This window comes from Podarcis bocagei, assembly GCF_964188305.1.
Source record: "Podarcis bocagei genome assembly, chromosome: 5".
NCBI classification, from domain to species: domain Eukaryota; kingdom Metazoa; phylum Chordata; class Lepidosauria; order Squamata; family Lacertidae; genus Podarcis; species Podarcis bocagei.
This window is the reverse complement of record NC_138129.1, coordinates 64286543-64292548: the sequence shown is the minus strand read 5'-3', so window position 1 is coordinate 64292548 and position 6006 is coordinate 64286543.

Here is a 6006-nt window from a genome sequence, read left to right as displayed (position 1 = left end):
GCTTCTGCTGGGAGTTGAGAAGATTCATAAACACACATTATCTGAGCCATTGCTTATTATTCTGAATATTCTGCAACACTTCTGTATCAAAAAGTCACTGTCTAACCATTAGTACCTACAGAAACTTATCACCTAAACTTTTCTAAACAAAAGGATTTGTCTGGAAACTTTGCCACGAGACAGGGAATGTTTACTACACCATACAGGAGGAGGGAAAGGGGTTGAAAGCAAACAAACAGTCAGAGGGTTTCAAGTCAATTGAAGTCACATCAAATCAAGCCCAGTTTTCACTTGAGCTGCATGCATATTTTGAATGGGGAAGCCCACTCACTGCTTTCCCTCCAGACGCATCACCTTCAGGATGTGGGGAACTTGTTTCCTCTTGGTGGGGAACTGGCTGTGCATAGCATTGACCGGTCAGAACTGATGGCAACATCTCCAGCCCATTTCTTCCCTCAAGCATTTTGTGGTTGATTCTACTTTTTAAAGGGGGATGGAGGTACATTCAACTGAGAGAAGCACTTTCAAACCAGTAAGTGAACCCTGAGGAAAGAAGAAACCTGTGACATGTCTATCTATCCCCCTCACAGGGAACGCAGCTCGAAGTTGGACTTACCTCTGGAAGGAAACTCTGTTGTTGAGATATTGAGGGGTCTTGCATTAGGCCTTGTTCACAAACATTGGTTCTCTGAGGAGCGCAGACTTCTGGGTAAAGAGGTGAGCACAGGAGAGAGCAGTTTTTCTCTCAGCAAGTTGCTCTCACTCTCGTTAATTACACCTGTGTTACTTAGTCAGCACCAGGGCTTCAAGGCTAAAGAGGGCCAGTATGCTAATTGGGAAGAATTCTGCAGCTGTGAAGTTACACTTACACCTGGAGTCACTCTCAGCTCAGGAAAATTGCAGCCTAGGCATCTTCTGATTGGCTGGGAAGAGTCAGGCTAGTCACTAGGTACAAGAGTGTAAGTTATCCATATGCCAGTGTGTGAGGCCTCACCTTTTGTCTTTACCTCCTTGACTGGCACCTGCGTTCCATTTTTATGGGGTCACGAATTCAGTGGCAATGTATTAGGCAATAGTAATAATAATAATAATAATAATAATAATAATAATAATAATAATAATAATAATTTATTATTTATACCCCACCCATCCGGCTGCATTGCCTCAGCCACTCTGGGCAGCTTCCAACACAAATAATAATAATAATAATAATAATAATAATAATAATAATAATAATAATAATAATAAATCAAACATTGATAGTAACAATCAGATCCTATATAAAAAGTCACAATAACTTTAAAATAAACAACTTACATCAAACAAAGCAATATCCAATATTCCACTAGAATCCAACAGTAAACGGCAAAATTAAACAACAGCAAATAATAATTGAACAGTTTACACTTATCAATTGCAATAAAGAATCACTAATCTATAATCAACAAAATAACAGCAAATCACAATGCACAAAATACAACAAAACGTACAAAACTATGCAAAAGGATGCACAACTTATCAGGTTAGCTCCTCCTTCGCATGTTTTCAAGCATTCTCCCTCTTTCCCCCCTTAGTGCCTTCACAGTCTGCTTCTATTCTGTTTATCTTGCCCTGAATCTAGTTTTGATGACTAGTGAGCCAGCTAAAGGTCAGAGCCCCCTTAGTGCCTGCTACATCGCCCTGCATGTGTGCACTTTCAAACACCCTCTACATTCCTCAGCACTATCTGACCAAGGTACTTGGGTTTTCTTCAACAAACCTGCCATCATCATTAGTCACATCTTGTCAAGTTGTTATTAATCCTCACAGTATGCCTCTTCTCATTAGGTCATTATTACCATGTCAAAACAGAAACACTCTCATAAATGTAGAGTGGGGGAAGGAAGAGCAGAGTAGGAGGCTCTGCATCTGTCAGATCTCGGAAGGACTTTGTGGTAATCTTAAAAGAGGGTTACTCGTATTGTTTCAGTGAGCGCTGAGTCAAAATCTGTCCCCCAGTTTCTTGGAAGTTTTCTTCCTCTGTAAAAGAGCTTTCCATTTATCTGCCTCATTCTCGGGGCGTTTTAGAATATTGGTTGATATGCGGATTAGAACTTTCCTTATGGTTTTAAGCAGTGCTGTTTTAATGGCATTTTATTGTACATTTTATTTATGGGTGCTTATTTTAATGTTTTGATGAAATTGTTTTATTGTGTATTTTAATTATGTGGGGTCAATACTTTCATAACTGGTTTTTATACTTGTAAGCCTCTTAGAAGCCATTTTGGCAAGTAAGCAGTATATACAATGGTAAATCGGGCTAAGTACTTCATTCATTCCAGAGGTCCGTTCTTAACCTGAAACAGTTCTTAACCTGAAGAACCACTTTAGCTAATGGAGCCTCCCGCTGCTGCCACACGATTTCGGTTCTCATCCTGAAGCAAAGTTCTTAACCCGAGGTACTATTTCTGGGTTAGCGGAGTCTGTAACCTGAAGTGTATGTAACCCAAGGTGCTACTGTACATGGATTGGTTTGTTGAGAAGTCCCTAGTATGCGAGTTTTTTTTTGACATACGCTGTGCAGGGTGCAATTCTGAGCTGAAATAGAGGGAAGTTTTAGCACTGGCTATAGTGGGAGGTCAGGACTGCATTTAAAAGAGTGGGGAATGGAGCCACTAAGATTTAACACTAAATGCCTTTTTCTGTGAATAATGTTAACAAGACACGTGTATTTCAATGTTATTGCAGTTCCCTGTTACAGCAGTACTGAGTCATTCCATATCAAGTGATCCAACTTTTTAACTTATGTCATCCAATTGAGAGATGTCAAAACTAAAAACACCAATCTCTTCAGAACTTCATGGGCTTTAATATGCTATGTCACATGATGGACTTACTTTAAGTTACAATTTTTTTTAGTATTTAAGTACAAGTGATTAAAAAAATTAATATGAGTTTAAAAAGTCAAAAACTTTTTATTGATTATTTAACATTTCTAAGAGCTACCTGCAATTGAGACCTTGGGATCTCAATGGGATCACATTTTTAAAAAAATATTTTATACATACATGTCTGCCTTATTGGGTGCTATTTAGGATAAATGGGTCTTCTTGGAGTAAAATATAACAGAATAAACAAGATTTCAAACTATAATATCAGTTACTTCAGGCATTTCTTTAGAAAGTCATTGAATTAAAAAGTATCTGAAAAGCTAGCCAGGCTCTTTAAAAAAACATGTTCCAAAGCAGAGTGTAAATTAGATCACTTGATATTGACCTGACTCCAATGTATGTCATTCAGTGATTTCATACAGTCCTGATCACTGTGGTACCTTCGTAGCTATGGGCGGGGGACTGGCCAGGATTTTTTGCCCCATGTGAAGCCTCCCAGCCTATGTGTGTATGTACACAAATGCACATGTGGGTGCCAGATTGGGTTTTTTCACCTCGGTGAAATAAAGCCTAGTTTCACCCCTGGGTACCCTTGTTTATTTCTCTTGCAACTTCCAGAGTGTTTCTCCTATTATGTATATCCTTTAAAAAATATTTTATTTAATAAAGACATTAAATAACTTTTCAAATACCAAGTTTAGATGCCATAATTCTTCACAGGATTCAACACTTAACAATATTCTTTAGATGTATTTTTGGTTTTTTAAAAAAACATTTTGAGACGGTCCTTCACTTGTAAATTCCATTATACTGAACAAAACATCCTTTCCCACAAAAAGATGCACTGTATTGTGTTAAAAATGATCAAAAAAAACCTTTTATAATTAAGAGCAGGAAAACGATGATAACTGGCTTCAAATCAAGCAATTACAAATGGCTTATTTCCTAAGAGGAATAAAAAAACTGTGAATTTCACAGTGATATAGTGCCTTCTAGAGGACATTGAGCTGAAGAACACTACACTGCAATCCAATTCTCACTGCAAAAGATATAAGCCCATAAGTGATATCAGTGCATTTACACTGGTTTCCTTCATGAAGGGATTTCTTCATATTCTTTATCCATAAATAGTATTGCACCCAACTACACACCAATTTTGGGTTTTTACATGATCATTTTATGGGGCTCTATTCTAAGGTATGGGTGTCTATTCTCCAAGTAATGGTGAAACTTAAAACCACCATTTCTTTTTAAACATGAGAAACAGAATTACGTATGCTTTAGTGTGCCGGGTTTAGGAGGGCAGGCTAAGCTGCCTGCTCCTATAAGTTCACATAGGAGGGAGGGAGGTTGCTCTATGGGTCGCAGAAATGTGGTGGTTCAGCTCATGGTCTCCATTTCCTTTAATGTAGCAGCAGCACTGTCAGAGCCAGCTGCTGCAAAGCAGTGAATTTGCGGGCATTTCCCCATTTAAATAGTACCTGCCAATATAGCACCCCTCCTCTTCACATACAAAACATTGCAGTCAAAACTGAACAGCACACCAGTCAATATAACTGATCCAGTGTGAATCGCTTACGGTGTGATTCTGTGCAGATGTCTCTTTTTAGGAACAGGCTGTTAAAGTTACGGCATGAAACTTCATCGACTGGAGAGTATGAGAATGCTGAAATTGGCAAAATACCAGCATGCTTCACCACGTTTGTTCATCCCCATGCTGAGGCCAGTCACAGTATCCAGGAGTGTCAGGTAAGCTCAACTGACTTACTCTTCTCACATTCACATTGCTGGGTTTCATTCGACAGAGCTGCTACTTGCCTATAATCGGTTGGAGCACTTAAAAAAAAAACCACACCACACGAACAAAGAATATGCTCTAAATGGTCCCAGATGTGCATGTGGAGCCCTGCTCAGCTTGACACTTTGTTCCTCCCACGTCCAAATCCTGGCTGTGTCCCCTCTTTAAGCCTCACGATCCCAGAACTCATAAAAAAGTCCTGCAGTAAAATAGTGCCTATAAAAATGCACAGAACGGAAAAGCCTGGTTCTGCTCACAGAGTTAATGATCATTTGCTTAAAGCCTATTTTTGATTAAGAACTCCCAATGTCTCTAGTACTTTGGATTGAGAAATCTGTGATAATACTATCTTTTAAATTTGGAACTATCAGCCCTGTACTTCAAGGTAATTATCGCAGCACAAGATGCCCTCAGTAAACAGGCCTTGCATCGGACAAAGCACTTTGATGACCAGAGGCCCTAGCAAGCTGTTATTCTGAAAATATGATGTATTTATAGGGCTGTAGTTTCTGGTAATCCTGGCTAAGATCACAGCCCACCCAAATTAGGCACTGCACAAGCACATGGTGAGAGACAGACTGTGTTGTTGCCAAAGGATAGCTGCCCATAGGAAGGGAGCAGCGCTGGAAAGCTTTCCACCACCCAAGTCACTGGGTGGGGATGTTATGACCATGTATGTCCAATCATGGCCATTCCTGCTGTGTACAGGAAAGACAAGGGTGGCCAGAACTGCCTGTGAGTAACCTGACTCATTTCTCTCTCACTAGAAAGGAGATGAGGAAGAAGTGGTATATGCATATCCCTAGGAACCAGAGGCGAGACGCGAAATTCAGTGGGCTCCCTAGTGATCAGTGAAGGATGCCTGTCACTCCCAAAGGCATGTTGCACCAGGCATGTTGTATCATAAAATAATAATAATAATAATAATAATAATAATAATAATAATAATAATAATAATAATAATAATTTTCTTATTTACACTCCACCCGTCTGGTTGGGTTTCCCCAGGCACTCTGGGCAGCTTACAGCACATATAAAAACAGTAAAATGTCAGACATTAAAAGCTTCCCCATCTTGTGATGCATGTCATCCTCTCACCCTTCTGTCTCCTTTCCAATGCTCATCAAATCACCCTGGGATCTCAGACACAAGCCTTAAGGCACAAGCCACCTGGACGAACCCAATCAAAATGAATGGGAGTGGCTAAGAGCAGTCAAGTGCAAAAGCACACCGACTCAGGTTTTAAGGACAGAAAAAGTTACCTTGGCTGTCATATGGTAGAGAAGTGGGAAAGGACACCAAGAGTCTGGTATCATGGCTGGCTGATGGGTGGCAAAT